Source organism: Acinonyx jubatus, chromosome B4 (assembly GCF_027475565.1).
Source record: "Acinonyx jubatus isolate Ajub_Pintada_27869175 chromosome B4, VMU_Ajub_asm_v1.0, whole genome shotgun sequence".
Lineage (NCBI taxonomy): Eukaryota > Metazoa > Chordata > Mammalia > Carnivora > Felidae > Acinonyx > Acinonyx jubatus.
In genome coordinates, this window is record NC_069387.1 from 69,202,478 (window position 1) to 69,221,235 (window position 18,758).

Genomic DNA, 18,758 nt, shown 5'->3' on the forward strand with positions numbered 1-18,758 from the left:
AATATATCTCATCCCCAAACTTCACCATTCCTTGACTTCCTTGTTCTAGATCTACTCTGTCCAATGTGGTAGCCACTAGTCACAAATGGCTATTTATCATTAGAAACATGGCTAGCTCGAATTGAGGTGTGCTAAGTGTAAAATGCACTCCTGATTGCAAAGGAAGGTAAAATGCCTCATTATGGTTATATATGGTATATATTGTTATCTGTTGAATATATATGAAATATTTTGGATATATTGGGTTACATAAAGTATACTGGAAATTTTCATCTGTTTATTTTTAAAATGTGGTAGTAGAAAATTAAAATTAGATATGTGACTCATACCACATTTCTTATGGATGGTGCTATTCTATAGAGTTTCACCTTCATTCTTCTTTCCAAGCCATCCTCTGGATCTTGCCATGCGGATTAGGGTAATCATTTCTCTAGAGAAAGATTAAACTCAAGTGATCCAAGTTGTGGGCAAGAACAACTATAGAATAAAAACTGTGTGTGTGTGCATACACATATTTCACATTTCTTTTATTCTCCCAATCCTATTCTGCTCTCATAGTCTTAGAGAAATAAAGGTAAGTTAATAAAAACTATTTCCCCTTTATCAATCATTTTGATATTTCCTTCCCATTCTGCTTAGACCTAAGAATGATGACCTGACATCCACTTTGTCCAGCACCTGCTATTCTCATGTGCTATTATCTTTCCACTACATGCACTTTACAAAATCTAACTTCAAATCAACGCTACATTCCTTGTTATTTCATTTTATCTTACAGAGAGAGAGAGAGAGAGAGAGAGAGAGTGGGGGAGGGTCAGAGAGAGAGAAAATCCCAAGCAGGCTCCACACTCAGCGCAGAACCTGATGCAGGACTCAATCTCACAACCCTAGGATCATGACCTGAGCTGAAATTAAGAGTCAGACACTCAGAGACACTCAGGCACCCCCTTTGTTATTTTTCCCTATGCTTAGACATAGAGAGCAGAATGTAACTATGCAAAGTGGAACCTTCCATAAATTCAGAGCACCAACATGACTGGACCCTCATTGCTGGCTACCATGTGTCTGATCAGCAACATTTTTCATTCTTCTCAATAACTCTCTACATTCATTGTATTTATTTACTGATTCTTTTTTTTTTCTTCTCACTAGGCATTATTGAAAGTCCTTTATATGCAAAGAGCAGTAGGTAGATGAAAAACATAGTTCCTTGTTTCAATAAATATACAGTCTCGTACAATATTTGTAAGGTGTTTGGAACAGTTTCAGGCACATAGTAAGAATAAAAGTGTTAAAAATAAAATAGTGCATACGATATAATAATTACTCTAATTCAGTTGAAGGAGAAACTTAAGGATGAAATAAATAAGTAATTCAGTTTGTATCTACTTAGAGTGTGGTGCTTGTGAACTTTCCAGGCTATTTCTAGGTAGTTAAAAAAAATAGTTCTAGAGCTTAGGATAGAGCATTGGATTTAAGATAAAAATACTAGAATACTAAAAGGGCTAAGTCATAGTTAAATCTTTGATAAAATCATCAAAAAAATGCAATGAGAAGAGAATCAAGGTAAAGGCTCAGAGATATAAACAAGTCAGTTCAAAGAAAGGGTCTTCCAAGGAGAACAAACAAAAAAACCCAACAGCACAAGAAAAGATGGGTCAGAAAGTTAGAAGGACTTTATAGGACTGGCTCCTTTTCATCACTGAAGGCTTTGGTCAAATTTCCCCTTTTCAAGGAGGTCTTATCACATCATCGAAAATGATACCCAGACCTCCCAAATCACCCTATATTCCATGTCCTGATTTCAATTTCTTTATAGAACTTTCCATGTTTGAAATGATCACAGGACTAATTTATTCATTTAAAGCCTGTCTTTTCTAGCTGAAAAGTAAGCTCTTCAAAGGCAGGAATGTTACCCGTTCATTAACCAATGTCTCCTTGAAGCCCAGGATCGTGTCTTTGCTCCTAGCAGACACTATGTTGGTATGTGTGGAATTAATGAAAGGACAAGGAAGAAGGGAGGAAGGGAAAGGAAACCAAATGGAGCACCCACTACTTGACAGAAGCTATTGTTACCACATGGATTCACAGAGCTAGTGTGATCAAATATTTTAATTTGCTGAAAGAAGCCAGAAGTCCAGATATTTACCATATTTCACTGTTTCTAAAATATTTTTTCCACATTTCAACAACTCTGAAATCAGGATGTGTCTTAAGTTCCGTGAAATTAGGGATATGAAATTTTTCTGTTTTAAAAGGTCAAACACTGCTTGGTCAAGCAAAACACTGTTGTCTTGATTAACATATTCCCAATGGGAATCTTTGACTCAGAAGTTTTCTTATTCCACTTCCTCGTATCCCTCCATTCTCCATTTTTCTTTTTTATTCCCACCAGCGATGAAAGTGTTAAAACATGAACATTGGGCAGAGAGGCAATCATTATCATGGTAGCTTACTTAAGGGTAGTATTAAACAGAGAACCAAATAACATCTCATTCTTTGAAAGCATATAGTATGTGCCAAATGTTATATATTGCACCTATGCAGATGCTTGGTCTTTGACTTTGGTTCTAATCACGGGGAAAAGTTGAAGAAAAAAAAAGAAGAAGAAAGGGAAAATATCACCAAGCTACCTTTGTCTGGCATTCACATCTTTGAATAAACTAGGACTCTATTTACCAGCCAATCTATTTTTCCTTAAGGATTATATAAACTGTCTTTATAGCCTTTACCAGACGTTTAAAAAACTCATAAATGAAAAAAAAAATAGTCTATGCTAAGAAAGTGAGTAATTGGGAGAAAGAGTTAAAGTGTACGTTAGATATTGCAAGATTTAAGAATCTACTTGATTCTCATTTTATTTAGGACAAGGAAGCCCAAGAAATGTAATTTACTACCTTGCTTCTTGCCTCTTCATATTGAGGTCTTTTTTTAGTAGGAAATACTAGTTGAGCTCTAGCTGATGTATCGTGCTTTGAAAAGAAAAGCAAAATGACTGTTATTACCTTTTTAAATACAGGCAACAGCTTCATACCTCCACTTAATATGAAAGAATAAGCTGTTCTAACTGCCATTTTGATCTCATGATGTGTTTAATAAAAAGCATGTTACAGTAAATGGTAGTGTTTAGTTCATGTGTTGACATAAATCAATTTATAAACTCTGGGTTACATTTAATGAGTATTTTACATTTTGCAAATAGCACACTGAGAACAGTTCAAACGTTACCGCTTTTTATTTCATCGCATTAATGTCAACAATGAACTTTGATGTTCTGTGATGTTAAATCACCTATAAGGCCTTAACTCATCATAGAACCATCTAGAAACTCATTTATGTATAGAAGTTAGGCAAAGAAATCTGAGAATGATTTATTATCTGGGAACTTTTGCTTTCTAAAAAAAAGTGTACAAGAAAATAACAAGTAAAGATTAACATTAAGTGATTAATATATACATTTTAAACATAAATTTCTTTAGGAACTAAAATTTTTAAGGAATGACATTTTATGTTTTAGAGAAGAGTGCACCTTTCCAAATAATTTTAAGCAATATTTTTAATATAAATATGGAAGATGATATTGGATTAAGCATTTTAAGTTCATGAATTCATGTGTGCTCCCTAAATATGGTATCTAGACAATCAAAGGAGAATTTAGGGGATAAATGGGAACTATATTACATGGTAAAAAGAAAATTAGACAAGACTAAGACTTTACATAATTGATCATAGAATCTATATTTAATGTAGCATGAAGTTCAGATTATCCAATTTGAAGTATAACATGTCTGAACTGAGTCTACCTTTGCTATACCTTGGTGTGTGACCTTCAACAAGGCACTCACATCCCTCTGACTCAATCTTTCTCATCTAAAAAAGGAAGATAATACTATTGGATTTGCAGGGTTATTTTGAGGATAAATGAACTAAGAGTATTATCTATTGGTACTTGGTTAGCACACAGTAAAAAACTAATTGCTATGACTTGGTAATTTATTCAACAAGTACATACTGCCTTATTTTTGGAAGGATGAATAGAATACAGGCTTTTATTTTGAGGAGTTCAGGATTAAAGGGGATAAGATGTAAATAAATAATTATAACAAAACACATAGAAATATGGACAAGGTGAGGGGCCACAAAGGACACCAACCAGGCTTGAGTCATCAAAGCTGTTTGAGGAAGTGGATTTATACCAGAGTCTTAAAAGAAATGAAGAGTTTGTCAAATACCTAATGAAAGATGAGGACACTCATCGGGATCAAGGGGAGGTAGTGGGGGTAATTTCCAATGGGACACTATGTAGAGGCTTAAACTCATAAGCCCTATGTAAAAGGTGAATGATTCAGAAAGATAAGAGTCTCTTGAGGTCAATCACTCCCAGGCCCTATTATTAAGTAGTGTATTCCTTTTACAAAGTAGAATAGAAATCACTATTTCCTTTGTCAAGTTGGTATTCATCAAGCACCTACTATCTGGAGGCTATCATCTCAGAATACAGTGATGGGCAAATTGTATAGTAACCACCCTTGGGAACCTTAAAATATAATAGGGGAAAGTGGCAGTAATTTGATTCAAACAATTCTAACACGTCCAAAGAAGTGCTTGGTGCTAGAAGGATCTGACTTACATTGATATGACCTAGTTGAAATGCTGTAGAAGGGGTCATGGACCTGAGATCTGAAGTGTGAGTAGCTATCAGCTAGGCATGGACGGGAGTCTATCTGCTGATAGACTGAGGTATAGAGGCCCTTTTGAAGAAAGAACAGATGCTGTAGGAACTGTATAGAGGAGAAATTATGACAGAACATGTGGAAATAAACAAAGACCAACCAAATGAGACTAAGCAATGGCTATTTATTCCAAGCTTGCCATAGCAAGAGAGTTAGCTACTGTCATTGAAGTCTTGGCAGAGACTGAAAGGCAGGCACAGAGAAAACTTTATCGTGAAAAAAAGGGAAGGCTTCAGGGGTGCCCTCACTGGGTTTGATGACATAGGGAAGCTGGAGGCCGGTTAATTAGAAATGGGATATCCTATGTGATGGGTTAGGAATGTATATTTGGCTTTTTCAAGTTGGTCCTAAGTTTGGAGTAGGACAAAAATTAGGGAAATTAAGGCAGTTATTAATCAAGTCCTGGCCATTTGGGGCTGATTGTTGCAGGGGTTATTGTTCAGCTTTGTACTCTGGTAGCTATAGATGGCAATCCAATATTCTACAAGTCTGACTTATAGTTGGGCTGGTTACCATAGATAATGGATTAGTTTCCTGGGCTGATTACTAAAGGTTGTGGGTCATAGCTCTATTTTTGTATGTGATTTGGCCATTTGCTGTATATTAAGTCTCTTACATCCATGCTTTTTCCCAACTATAAATAAATCAAAACGAATATCATCTATGAACCAACTGAAGTAAATGAACATGATACAATTAGCCTTGCTTGAGTATGGAATTTTACTGATATTGAGCAACTCAAAAACAACTCAAAACTCAAAACATCAGGAAGCAAGGATATCCTTTGTGTCCTACTAGTTCTATATTGACAAGGTAGATCAAAAGTATAAGAACATATGGTACTTAGTACCCAGGAAGAGCCAAAAAGTTTAGAACAAAAATATTTTATTTCTTCTAATTATTCTTTTCTTCATAAATCAGTTTATTAATAAAAAATTATAGGAAAACTTTTAAAAATATAGTATACAAGGACCTGAGAAAAACATATACTTTCTCCTACCTTAAATTTAATCCAATAATTTATAAAGTTTACTGCCATACAGAGTGATAATTTCTGAAATATTGTGTGCATATTTTAAAGCATACAATTTTGTTCCACACTCATACTCCAGACCCAGCAACACAAAGATTTTCAAATTGTTGCTGAGTTCTAACACCTCTGGAATGAAAAAAATTAAACAGTAATTGTAGACATTTCTTTTGGAGGGATTTGTACTTCGAATTATCTCTTTCCCTGAGGGTAGGCTTTTGTAGATGTCTCTCCTTTAGCCTTCCTCCTACCTTTTCTCCTTAGGGCTCTTCCATACTTGTTTTCCAAGGTTGGGGAGGGGCTCTCTAATCTCTCAGCTGCGGAGTTACATTCATGAGGAACTATCTGTCCCATAAATGGCTTCTTTCAAAAACCTCTTTTCTAAAGAAAATTTGGGAGCTTCTACAAATGAAATCACTTACTGTTTTTTTATTTTTTTAAACACCTGAACGATTATGTTTGAAATGTTTAACAAGAACCTTACTTGGATTTTAGCCAGCTAAAATCTAAATTCCATCTAAAAAAATGAAATGATTAGCATGAAAGATTATGATGATAAAATCTTCAAATTTCAAAACTCATTCAAACATATCATCAAAGACAAAAATAGATTTTCTAACATTCATTGTGAGTTTTGTCTTATTGGGTGGTAATTGAAGAAATCCAGAGTTTTTTAAGACTGAGCTATTTGAAGTACACACTTGATAATGATGTTCTTGCTGTTTCTGTGGATGACACATCATCACTACCATGGGAAGAATGAGTTCCAGACCAACTCTCGGTTGGCACAAGCATAATTAGTTTTGACTTCCCCAAGGAACAAATTCTCAGCACCAGGTAGATGAATTAGCTCACACACTATTCTTTCCTAGACTCTAGAGAACGATTTTTCATTTTCTCCTGTTGGAAAGACTCCTGAAAGAAACATGTTTTGGGTGTTTTGTTTTGTTTTTTTGCTTGTTTTGTTTGGTTTGTTTCTTCTGAAGTAGTTTACAAAATTTACTTGAGGGCTACAAATAGGCATTAGACTAAGCTCCACCATGTAAATACTGTATTTTCAAAATACAATTGGCAATTTCTCCCTTCTCCTTCCTGCCCTTCAATATCACAGCAGTTAAATCTATATACCTTCATGTATCTTCACATCTGTTTTCTTCTCTTAAATCAAAGGTAGTTTCCCTTCTCTATTCAAAGACCAACTCTTTCCCGTGTGAGCAAGGTCCCACCACGTCTGTCATCTCAGGGACCTCACTTCATTACTAATCTCTAATTCATGCCTCTTCACCCTCTCCCTGAAGAGGATCCTTCCCATGAGCACTTAAAAATCAGTGTTTCCCATATATATTTAAAAAAAAAAAAAAAAAAAAAAAAAAACCAGTCCTGGACCTCTATCATTCCTACTCACCCTACTCTACTTCATAACCAAATTTTAGAAGGCATATTTCCATTCACTCAAAAACAAGTTGAATGGTTGCTTTGTACAAAGTACTATTTATTGTCTATTATGTGTCAGGTACTATGCAAGGCTCTCAGTGAGAAAAACTCACAACGACAACAGGAAATGATGGGAAATGGAATAAGGTGAATAGACGACAGCAGCTGATAGAGGATTTAAACTGCAGTTTAAGTAGGGTGGTCTAGTAAGTCCTCATTGAAACGGAAATTTCTAAAATTCTTATTTCTTTCTGTTTTGAGTTTTTGGTTTCCTTATGTTTTGCTGAATCACAGGGATTGAGGGTTCCGTTACGCATATTCCTCCCTTTATGACATAATATCATTAGTGGGCCCTGCTTCCACTGCTTGTGGTTTAATTTCATTTTATTTTCTTCTCAACTCCACTGAAAACAGATACTCTGATGTGTTTGGGATGTTTCCTTGGACATGTGTTTGTGTGTATAAATGGGGGGAAGGAGGGAGAGAATAGAAGGAGGGAGAAAGGGAGAATTAGTATATACAGCTCCTTTGTATACTTGTTTCAAATTTCCATCCCTGATTTTCTTCTGTGAGTTCTATCTATAAAATGTGTTAGAAATTATTGAATATGTAGACATATATGTACAGTTCAAAGAATAATATAATGAATATCCATGAATCTATTATTTGGTTTAAGAAATAGAGAATTAGTAGGAATCAGAAGTCCCTATACCTAAATTCTTCAATTCTCCTAAATTCTTCAATTTGTCCATTTTCCATGCAACAAGGGAACCATTACTCTGAGGTTTATACTAATAATTCCCTTACTTTTATGTATATACTTGGGCAAACATGTTTATACAGTATATTGTATATCTTTGCCTGTTTTTGAAATTTAAGTGGAAACAAGGATATTATTCTTGTATCACTTGCTTCTTTTGTGGTTTAAGTGTTTAAGGTAGTAAACTTCTCGTTATCAATATTTTTACTAGGTTCTGCCACATAAAATTCTTACTTTCATTTAGTTATAATGTATCTTAACTTCCCTTGTTTATAAGTATGTTTTAAAAATATCCAAATGTTTAGAATTTTTCTAATTTTGCTTTTTGATTTCTGTGGTCATTTATTTCTAAATTTTACTGAGATTAGAAAATAAGTGCTATGTGATATTAATCTTTTAAATTTTGGTGATGCTATCTTAATGACTAAACACAATTTTCAAAAGTTCCATGTATATTTGAAAATAATGAGCAAACTGGAACAATAAAGCAACTATTAATGGGCATAAAGAAATTGATAGTAATACAATAATAGAAGGGGACTTTAACACTCACATATATCGATAGATCATCCAAACAGAATATCAATAAGGAAACAATGTCTTGGAATGACCCATTAGACCAGATAAACATGACAGATATATACAGAACATTCTACCCCAAAACAACAGACTACACATTTTTTTCATGAGCACATGGAACAGTCTTGAGAATAGATCATATGTTAGGCCATAAAAAGCCTTAATAAATTTAAGACTGAAATCATGCCATGATCTTTTTCTATCCTAACAGTATGGAATTAGAAATAAATCACAAGAAAAAAAAGCTGGAAAAATACAAATATATGGAGACTAAACAACATGACACTCAACAACCAATGTGTCAATAGAGCAAAGAAGAAACTAAAAAATACAAGGAGATAAGTGAAAATGAAAAAGTCCCAAAATCTTTGGGACACAGCAAAAGCAGCTCTAAGAGGGAAGGATATAGTGATACAGGCCTACCTCAAGAAACAAGAAAAATCTCAAATAATCTAACCTCACACCTAAAGGAACTAGAAAATGAAGAAGAAACAAAGCCCAGGTGAGTAGAGGAAAGAAAATAATAAAGCTCAGAGCAGAAATAAATGACATAGAGACTTAAAAAATAGAGAAAAATCAATGAAAACAAGAGCTGGTTCTTTGAAAAAATAAAGTTAATAAACCCTTACACGGACTCATCAAGAAAAAAGAGAAACAAGAGAGAAGAACTAACGCCACAGAAATACCAACGACTATAAGAGAATACTATGAAAAACCATATGCCAACAAACTGGACAACCTAGAAGAAATTGATAAATCCCTAGAAACATACAATCTTCTAAAACTGAACAGAAAGAAATGCAAAATCTGAACAGACTGATTACAAATAAAGAAATTTAATCAGTAATTTAAAAACTACCAAAAAATAAAAGCCCAGGAACAGACGGATTCACCGGGGAATTTTATCAGACATTTACACAAGAGTCAATACCTATTCTTCTCAAACTATTCCATAAAAGTAGAAGAGGAAGGAAAGCTTCCACATATATTCTACAATGTCAACATTACTCTGATATCAAAACCAGACAAAGACACACCAACAAAAAACTACAGGCCAATCTCCCTGGTGAACATAGATACAAAAATCTTCAATAAGATATTAGCAAATCACATACAACAATACATTAAAAGATCATTCACCACAATCAGGAAGGATATATTGCTGGAATGCAAGGATGGATCAATATTCACAAATCAATGTCATACACATTAACAAAAGAAGGATAAAAATCATACCATTTCAATAAATGAAAAAACAAAAACAAAAAAAACACTTTTAACAAGATTCAATATCCATTCTTGATAAAAACTCTCAACAAAATGGGGTTAGACAGCAATAGCACTGCTAGGAATTTACCCAAGGGATACAGGATACATAGGGACACTTATACCCCAATGTTTATAGCACCACTTTCAACAATAGCCAAATTATGGAAAGAGCCTAAATGTCCATCAACTGACAAATGGATAAAGAAGATGTGGTTTATATATACAATGGACTACTACTTGGCAATGAGAAAGAATGAAATCTGGCCATTTGCAGCAACATGGATGGAACTGGAGAGTGTGATGCTAAGTGAAATAAGTCAGGCAGACAAAGACAGATACCCTATGTTTTCACTCATATGTGGATCCTGAGAAACTTAACAGAAGACCAGGGGAGAGGGGACAGGGAAAAAAAAAAAAAGGTACAGAGAGGGAAGGAGGCAAACCATAAGAGACTCTTAAATACTGAGAACAAACTAAGAGTTGATGGGGGTGGGGGAGAGGGGAAAGTGGGTGATGGGCATTGAGGAGGGCACCTGTTGGGATGAGCACTGGGTGTTGTATGGAAACCAATTTGACAATAAATCACATATTAAAAAATTAAAAAATAAAATGTTTATGTCTATGTTAGAAAAAAAATGGGGTTAGAAGGAATACCTCAACATAATAAAGGCCATACATGAAAACCCACAGTGAAGATCATCCTCAATGATGAAAACTGAGACAAAGATGTCTACTCTTGTTACTTTTATTCAACATATTACTAAAAGTCCTAGCCACAGCAGTAAGAAAAAGAAATAAGAGGCATCCATATTGGTACAGAAAAAAATGAAACTGTCACTATTTAGGCAGATGACGATCTATACATAGAAAATCCTATGTATAGGATCCTATGTATAGGCTCCACCAACAAACTAGTAGAACCGATAAACAAATTCAGCAAAGTGGCAAGATACAAAATTAATACCCAGAAATCAGAAGTGTTTCTATAGATTAACAAAATGGTAACAAAGAGAAATTAAAAACCCTACCATTTATAATTGTACCAAAAATAATAAAATATTTAAGAATAAACTATAGTCAAAGACATGCACTCCAAAAACTATAAAACACTTACGAAAGAAAGTGAAGGTGATAGTAAGAAATGGAAAGATATTCCATACTCATGGATTGGAAACAATATTGTCAAAATGTCATAAAAAACAGTATTGTACTGGTACAAAAATAGACACATAAATCAAGAGAACAGAATAGAGACTCCCAAAATAATTATACTGTCAACTAATCTATGACAAAGGAGGCAAGAATAAACAATAGGGAAAAGATAGTATTTTCAATAAAGTAGTATTACTATTATTTTATTATTTACCCACATATTTATCAATATCTTTACAATCTTTTTTTTCTCTTCATTCCAATATACTATTTGGGATTTTTTTTTTCATGCTTGAACATCTCATTTACAATTGCTTTAGTGAGAATCTTTTGGCTTTCATTGGTGCTATTAAGAAGTTGGTCACCTGGGTGGCACCTGGGTGGCTCAGTTGGTTAAGTGTCTGACTTCAGCTTAGGTCATGATCTCGTGGTTTGTGGGTTTGAGCCCTGCATCAGGCTCTGTGCTGACAGCTCAGAGCTGGGAGCCTGCTTCGGATTCTGTGTCTCCCTCTCTCTCTCTGCCCCTCACCTGCTCACACTGTCTCTCAAAAATAAACATATATTGAACAAAAAAATTTTTTTAAAAGTCATTCCTCAATGTAATTGCCATTCTTGTTAAGAACTTGCCTTATTTGTTTCAATTTTGTTCTAATTTTTTAGGAATAAATTTATTTTTATTTTTGTTACCTAAGTTTCACTCAACTTTGTGTCAGAGTTGATGACTTTTAACAAAATCTTCAACCAATGCCTGTTTAAATACAGCTGCTGCTTCATGTTATCTCATTCTGGATCTTCAATAAACTGTATATTAGACCTTGTTATTTTATCATCTTTAACTCTTAAGTTCTTACAGTTTTCTATCACCATTTCTACCTTGTTTTATGAACAATTTCTGCAAGCATAACTTCCAGTTTTCTCTAAATTTAACTAGCTCTTCATTATTTTACTTTACCAGTATGTTTTCTCAAATTTCTAGAATATTGTTTTTTTTCAAATTGTCTTTGCATTTTTACGTCTTCCTATCTTGCTTATATTTGCATACTTCTCAATTTCTTTGAACAGTCTAGGTAAATTTGTCTCTCATGATTTCAATATTTTATATTTGAGAGTCAGATATTCTTTGCTCTTTTTCATTGTTTTTCACTCAATGACTTATTTCCATGTGTTTTATGATTTTTGAATATAAACTGCTCATTTTCTTTAGAACGTCCTAAACTTTTGAAACCACATTCCTCTAAATAGATTTCACCTTTACTTTTGCAAATTGGCTTTCAACTAAACCAAAATGACGCTGAAGTGATTTTTAATCCTAACCTTTCACAGACCACACAGGTAGTATTAATTGAGGTTATAAACTTATTTGAGGGCTGCCTTCTGGGCATGAATACTCAAGGAGATTTTTTGTTATCCTTTTGATAGCACTTAAATCTGAAAAAAAGTGATTTTTTCACATCTTCTGCATAATTGGTTTATTTTTGATACTTAATATATTGTCCATTTAGGCCCTAGTTTTATGATGAGGTCTCCAGGTAGAATCCTAATCCCAGAAGCACCTCAAATCCTTATCATTTGTCTTTTTTCCTTTTCAGCTATCAGGGTAGAAATTCAAGATTCCTTGAGCTGAGCTGAAGTGCTTAGGGCAAAATTAATCCTTGGTGTTTAGTTATCTTACTGAATGTCTGCTTTTGATTTTTGGCTTAAAATTTTTCTGCATGCTAATTCTGCATGCTAATGTGTTTAAACTAAAACATTTAAAAATATTTTTTTATTCAGCATTTTTCCCACTGGGAAATTTATTCAGATAACTTATCCTGTCATATACTAGAAACTAAAAGTATTATTTTGATTTTTTTTCTTATTTGAGTTAGTCATACATTTTAAGGTCAATCCATGTTATCTCTCTCTTAAATGTCTTCTAACTGGAATGTTTTCCACAGTGGGATGGAACATCTGGATATCCATATGGGAAAAAAAAATGAATGTCTTTCATTATACACAAAAATTCACTAAAAATTGGCTATAGGTCTAGATGTAAAATCTAATAATATAAAGTTTCAAGAATATAGGATATTATCTGTTACCTTGGGGTACATTAAGATTTCTTAGGACACATAAAACACAAACTATAAAGTTGAAAAAAAATAGATTTAATTAAAATCAAGACCTTCTGCTATTTAAAGATACTTATAAGATATTAATGGCATTTTACCCTATTCATTCCTCCCCATGGAAATGAACTAAGTTACCTGGGTAGTTGATGACAACCATGGGTCATCATTTCTCACATAAGTGGTGCTAATTTTTCTGAAGTCCTAGCTCAGGTATTTGGTCCTTTTTTCTGTCTTTCAATTCTTCTCCCCAAGCAGGGCAGGTCCAAGAACTGAGTCCATTTGTGCTTTACAGATTCAAATGTGCCTTCAGATCAGAAAGAGAATTAGCAGGACCATTTGATCCTCACATTAGGCTTTGTCTTTATAATTCAGTTTTTATCAGTAATAAAGATGATATTTTGATCTTCCCTGTGCCTCAAAAATTATTTATTTTAGTTATTAAATTATTAGAGTGGGGCAGAGGATGCATTTGGGGAGCTTCCTTTAAAGATGCATATATATATAAGGGCGCCTGGGTGGCTCAGTCGGTTTAGGCGTCCGACTTCGGCTCAGGTCGTGATCTCGCAGTTGGTGGGTTCCAGCCTGCACTCTGTGCTGACAGCTCAGAGCCTGAAGCCTGCCTCAAATTCTGTGCCTCCTCCTCTCTCTGCCCCTCCCATGCTCATGCTCTGTCTCGCTCTCTCAATAAGTAAATGTAAAAAAAATTTTTTTAATAAAAATGCATATAATAGATTCTTAAACAGCAATTTAAAAGCATGAACTTGAGATACACACTAAAATAAATTTCAAAAATGCAAGTTTGAAAAGAAGGAAAGGGTTACAAAACATTACATTATGATACTATTATAAAGTTTTAAAGCATAAAACTACTGCTATAGATTTTTCGTACATAATCATGTTGTAAAATTATGAAACTATACATGATAATGATAAACATTAACTTCGTAGTGGTTGTTTCTTCTGGGAGAGGAAAATAGGAGTACCCAGGAACTTCCATTTCATCAAGAGTGGTCTATCTGTTCATTAACCGTGGTTCTGATCTATCAAGATTTGACCAAAAAAAAGTTGCTGCATACATGATTTCATATTCTTGTATGTTTAAAATATTTCAGAGTAAAAAATAAAGTAAAAAAAAAAAACATTAATAGTATCAACTAATTCCCTTGCTCAAAACTTTGCAATACCTGCTCATTCTACTCCTTATAAAATCTAACACCAATGTTCAACTGGGTAGAATAATCAGACATAGCAAATAGGATGGCAATATAATAAATACATTCTAGAATATCAGAGAAATACCTTACAAACCATCAGAGTCAACATTTTTCCTATCTAAATAATTACCTAAATCAGAATCTCCAGGCATATAGCCCCAGGAAACTGTTCTTTTTTGGTGGTGGTGTTGTTGTTGTTACTGATGTTTTGTTTTGCTTTGTTTTGTCTTTAATTCCCCTAGAAGTTTCTGATAATTTGCCAGGTTATAACTACTGATTTCTTCCATTTTACAGAAAAGAAAGCTGAAGCTGAAAGTAAGAAACGTACAGAGAAGAGGAGCAAAGCAAATTCATTCTTACTGAGCACCTGTAATGAATTGAATGCTGTATTAGGGTCCTGCATTTCATTAAACATACACTTCACCTAGCAACCATGAGAAGTAGATGTTTTAGCTTTACTTTTTTACTTTTGAAAATAATTATACTGAATTTTTAAAATATAGTGCATGCTGTTTATAAAAACTTTTTTAATGTAGAAAAATACAAATTAGAATAGTTTGTATTGATTATTTTCTATTCCCACCCTGGATAAACACTTAGAATTTTGAGTAAACACCTTTTTGCCCTGTGTTTATACATATACAAATTGTGTATATGTGTACATATATATGTATATGTAAATATACAAATTGTGTAAATAAATTTGTACAATTATTTTCACTTGGGATCAAATGATGAATGCAGTATTCTAACATTTTTTTGCTGAAAGAAAAATGTGTCAAATGTGTCCATAAACATCTATCATGGAATTAAATATAAGTATCTTTATCCTAGTGAATGAAAATTGGAAGTTTTGGTGATTTTTTTTGTTTTAAAATATATGATCATCACCTTTGTGCATCATCTATAATTCAAAGATCAACAGGTGTCAACTTTCATCTTAAAATCTATACATAATTGATTCAACTTATATTCCACAAATTGTGGATAATTTAGTGCCTCTCCAAGGATTTCTATATATTCAGAAGGGGTGCTTACTTTCATCATTACTGGTGGGTTGAGTTCCTGCTTCCACTGACTTGGTTTAATGATCATTTCATCACTCTGCTTATATTTTTTCTCTTTGGAGTCAAACTCATCTTCCTGAATATCTTCCAAAAATATCCTAACACACAAGTTGTCTTTGTGTGAAGCATCGAAGATTTGGGGAGATCAAAGGAAGTGTATCATAACGAGGCAAACAAGTCCACATATTACATTATGTTTTCATGTTGTTAAAAATGATCCTGCCATTTTAAACTCAGGTTCCAACTTCCCATCATGCCACTCCTTCAATTGTTTTGAGTTTTATCCCTCACCCTCATATTACTGTCGGTTCCTGTTGTTAACAGATGACTTTCTCATTGTGACCTTGCCCCTAACCTCAACTTGAAAAAATTATACTATTTTCTATCAGACAGTTCTTTTTCTTAAAGGATAGGGGATCACTGGGGCGCCTGGATAGCTCAGTCGGTTGGGCATCTGACTTCAGCTCCGGTCATGATCTCACAGTCTGTGAGTTCGAGCTCAGTGTTGGGCTCTGTGCTGACAGCTCAGAGCCTGGAGCCTGCTTGGGATTCTATGTCTCCCTCTGTCTCTGACCCTCCCCAGCTCGCTCACACTCTCTCTCAAAAGTAAGTAAACATTAAAAAATTTAAAAAAAAATAAAGAATAGGGGATTACTTTCAAAATTGGTAGGACTTTGTCCTTTGGGTTAATTTTCACCCTGATACCTATTTTATTTTGGCTCTTGAATACTTAACTTCTTAGGGAAATTTCTTAGGAATTTCTTGTATCAATTGTATTCATCTTTTGCATTTTGATACACATTACCAGACTACCATTCTGAAAATTTGAACCAAGCCTTGTAATATTTTTTCAGGTGAGCTTCAAAGAAGTAGATTCTATTGAACTAGCTACAAAGCTGATAATATAGTAGATGGGATATTCAAAATCAGCCTTTTCTCTTACTTTTACATTCATAAATATTATTGATATTTATGACCACCTTAGATATAAGGATTAATTAGGGTAACATGTAAATGTAGAAGACCTCAATGTATCTAAATACTAAATAAGAAATTACACATTTTCCACATCATTACTACGGGTGTTGTGACTGCACTAGAGTATTCCTATTTCTCTACTTTGGTCTCATAACGCATAACTTTACCATTCTTACGCCGCCTATCACATTGAAACAAAACAGTTCTAGACACATGGATAAAATCTACCACATACCCTATAAGCTTGTTTTGGTCCTTTCCTAAAATCTATACATTGTCCCATAACATCTTGAAGATACCTTTGCAAGGAAGTTACTTCACTTTTCTACACACTGGTTCTATATCAGTTCCTGCACAAAATTATTCATCTTGCATTTGAAAAATCAGTTGAAAACAGTACCTCATTAGTGGAAAGAGCTCCGTCTTTCTAGTTCAAACACATAAGGTTCAAGTTTTATTACTTTTAATGTTTTATTTATTTTTGAGACAGAGAGAGACAGAGCATGGGCAGGGAGGGGCAGAGAGAGAGTGAGACACAGAATCTGAAGCATGCTCCAGGCTCTGAGCTGTCAGCACAGGGCCCAACGCAAGGCTTGAACTCACAGACTGAGAGATTATGACCTGAGCTAAAGTCGGATGCTCAACCGACTGAACCACCCAGGCACCGCCATAAGGTTCAAGTTTTGAGTCTCTAACTTATTAGCTATGTACTATTGTGAAATTAACTAACTCTCTGAACCGGTTTCTTGGTCTGTAAAATAAGGTAATGGTATCAGTAAGATTTTTGTAAAGATTAGGCAACAATAGGTCAAAACCAATGTGCATGTCTTTGCCATTCAATACACATCAATTTCCTCTCTTATCTTACCCTTTATGTTTACTATTAACTGCTTCTTTTAACAATGAATAAGTCCATTAAACATGGAACAAAATACTTTTTAGGGAGTTAATAGTGTGATAGAGTAGAAATAGCATATGATTGAAGTCAAATACATCTAGGTTTGAATAGTGAGTCTGCCACTTCTTAGCTCTGTAACTTTGAATAAATTATTTAACCTTTTGTAAGTCTGCTTCTGACAGAGCTAATAAAACCTCACTCCTAAGGTTGTCATCAGGCTTTAACCTAAAATTTGCCCAGAGAAAACTATACAGAGTTGCCTACTTATTCCAATTGAATGGACGATGTAGATTCGCCTCTGTTGTGTTTAGAGTGGTTGTCAACTGAGACCTAAAAATATCAAATTACTATGGTCTAACAAAATATCAAGTCCATAAAATATGTACTTGCAATTTTCATGTGATTGTCTATGTATCTCAGGAACAAAAAACAAATTTTTTTATTTCACAGTAAAGACACTTCTATGCAGTTACAGATGAGCCAATAAATCAGGAACTAAGCAGTGACATCAACATTTTATTTTGGGGACCTGTCCTCTGACACATTGGTCAAAATATTATGCAATCCCTTACCTAAGATACTAAAGTAGTCAAGACAACTGATTTGCAACCTGATTAAAAACAGGAAAGAATAAAGTAAAATAAGATGTTTGAAAAGGAAATTGGTAGTATAAAGGTCTTTCCCCTTTTTGTTGAAATAAAGCAAATTATCTCTAGTGGTGCCACATACGGAGTTCTCATCACCATCTGCTCACTTGGGAGTCACATTCTCATGGGACTAACAGAACTTTGCTTTTCGTTTTTGTTAAGAGAGGCATAATCTATTAAATGAACAAGATTAAAAATGATTAGTATATAGGGAGCATACCTTCATTGCTGAGCTGTTTTAAGAGGGGATGTGTGCGTGTGTTTCATCTTTCTCCTGAACCTCCACTATCAAATACCATTCACTATGAAAACCAACAATGTCTTCGTCTCTGCCTTAGCCTTTGGGACTTGGTCTTGAATCCCCAAAGAGCCTATAAAGAGTGCCCGTTGTCTAGATGGATGGAGAGCAGGTGTGCAAGTGCTATTCTCATGGGTACTTTATTCTCCAGCTGAAAAGTGCTCAATCTGGTCTTGTGTCACTGGTGCAAACCCATAAAATCTGAGAGTGTAGGTTCCGTGTTCATGGAAAATGATTTAAGCCAAGCAATTAAGTCTGGAATGATGACAATAGCCTGGATCTCAAAATTGGTATGCTGTCAACGTTGAGGTCCTCACAAAGCTGATAGTCATTAATATCAACGATAGGTTTATGTTGACTAGTTCCTCCCTTGCAATGACAAACTAGTTAGGGCCTCAATGAAAACAACAAAGTGACCCTAGAAACAAGATCGTTAAAGCAGATGACAGGAAGAGCTAGTATTTATTTCTAAGCAGTAGTCAAAGAAAAACTGCCAAGAATTTTCAGAAATGAGTAGCTTGTTTTGCCTAATCTCAGACCACCTACTGAAACAATGTTTTTAATTGCTAAATTGTAGAATTTATTCTT

At 34.2% G+C, this 18,758-nt stretch overlaps 1 long non-coding RNA gene across 1 annotated transcript in view; it reads left to right on the forward strand.

Annotated features, from left to right (window-relative positions):
* Positions 1-15,602, forward strand: part of LOC128316384 (uncharacterized) — a 55,922-nt gene extending 40,320 nt beyond the window's left edge. The window contains exon 3 of the long non-coding RNA XR_008300213.1: positions 14,577-15,602. This is a non-coding gene — a long non-coding RNA (uncharacterized LOC128316384). The remainder of the gene's footprint in view (positions 1-14,576) is intronic.
* Positions 15,603-18,758: the final 3,156 nt, after the last annotated feature.